The sequence below is a fragment of the Talpa occidentalis genome, unplaced genomic scaffold (genome assembly GCF_014898055.3).
Source record: "Talpa occidentalis isolate TD23 unplaced genomic scaffold, MPIMG_talOcc4v2.1 talOcc4.616, whole genome shotgun sequence".
Lineage (NCBI taxonomy): Eukaryota > Metazoa > Chordata > Mammalia > Eulipotyphla > Talpidae > Talpa > Talpa occidentalis.
This window is the reverse complement of record NW_023604991.1, coordinates 20,872-22,361: the sequence shown is the minus strand read 5'-3', so window position 1 is coordinate 22,361 and position 1,490 is coordinate 20,872. Positions and strand designations below refer to the sequence as shown.

Sequence of the window (1,490 nt, the reverse complement as noted above, 5' to 3'; positions counted from 1 at the left end):
AACAGAAATAGTATACTGATTTCTATAAAGAGCAAGAACCTCTAGAATCTATAACTTGTAAATAATTAAGGAAGTTCAACACATTTTAGTTGGCTCTGCGTGATCAATGCAAGGAAAGCGTCACATAATAATACAAAATTTAAAAAACTAAAGAATAGATGAACTACTTCTATTTTTTCAATGCCTTAGAATTAATCTTTTTTTATTTCTAGGAAAAATGGGAAAAATAAGTTTCCTATCAGCATATTCTTTTAAGCACATATGACAATGCCACAATTTAAAATGAAGTAGACATTCTCATTTTCAATAATCAGGGGTTTATTTCTTTCAAAATAGCAGATGAAGCCTCCAGTCTCTCTCTCTGTTTGGATTCTTGGATAGACCATGGCCAAGAGCATGTGGTTGATCACCTTTGAAAGACACTTCATTCCCAAGGTGGACAACAGTGCAATTGACTTTCTACTGCTAAATGCCATCAGATGGCATTCACTACTGGACTCCTCCCAAAGGCCACTTGGAACCAGGAGAAAATGACTTGGAAAACACCTTATAGGAGAAAAGGGGAAAAGCAGGCATAGAAGCAGGCCAACTGACCATCATTCAGGGGTTTAGACTGGAGCCCAATTATGTAGCCAGGGAGAAGCCTAAAATAGTCCTCTCCTGGCTGGCAGAGGAGAAGGACTACAACATGGAGATCTACCTCTGCCACAAGCACCAAGCTTACCGCTGGCTGGGCTGGACAGCTGGCTCAGTTCAAGAAGATGAAGACAGCACCCCAAGGACATCTGATTCTCTGCTCCACAGCAGCCTAAGCTGATCAGAGCAGAGTCATTTACCTCAGTAGGATACTTGAGGGCCTTCTGAGATGAACTCACCTTTAGCTGTGGGGAAGGTTGTGCTAGTTTTTCACTCTTCACAGCAAAGAGCAGGTATTTAGTGAGATCAGCTCAGGACTCTCAGATGAGAGCAAAGAAAATCTCACTTGGTTAGAAAGGAAAGCAAAAGAGGAATTAAAATAACTTTAAATAAAAAACCAGGTCCAGTAAATACATCCTTGTACTTTATAAATATACTTTAAGCAGATTGAAAAAAAAAACAGATTAAATCAAACTAGATTTTTAAGGATTCTTTCAGCTCTAGAATTTGAGTTGTCAGACAAATCATCTCCTATATCAATTTAAAAACACTGTTCTGGGCCTCCCCGGTAGCACAGCGGGTTGAGCACTGTGCTGTGAAGATGTCCGCAGCCTCTGCAGCACTGGTTTGATTCCCTGCCAGCCAGGGAGCAACCCACATGGCACCTCAGTCCTCTCCTGCCTCGCCCACTGCTTCCCTCAGCAGTCTCTTTGGTCTATCTGCCTGTTCTGCTCCCCGCTCTGTCTCTGGTGAATTCTCTCACCCTCCTGCGCCTCTGACCTGTATCCCAGTTCTTGTATAGTCTTAAAAAAATGCATAAAAATAAACATACTCCCTTTGCCCAAAAACCTAAG

General features: G+C 41.6%; 1 pseudogene; it reads left to right on the top strand.

The window, feature by feature from the left end:
* The first annotated feature begins 384 nt into the window (after nt 1-384).
* LOC119230298 (bis(5'-nucleosyl)-tetraphosphatase [asymmetrical]-like) lies at nt 385-812 on the top strand (annotated as a pseudogene).
* The last annotated feature ends 678 nt before the right edge of the window (nt 813-1,490 follow it).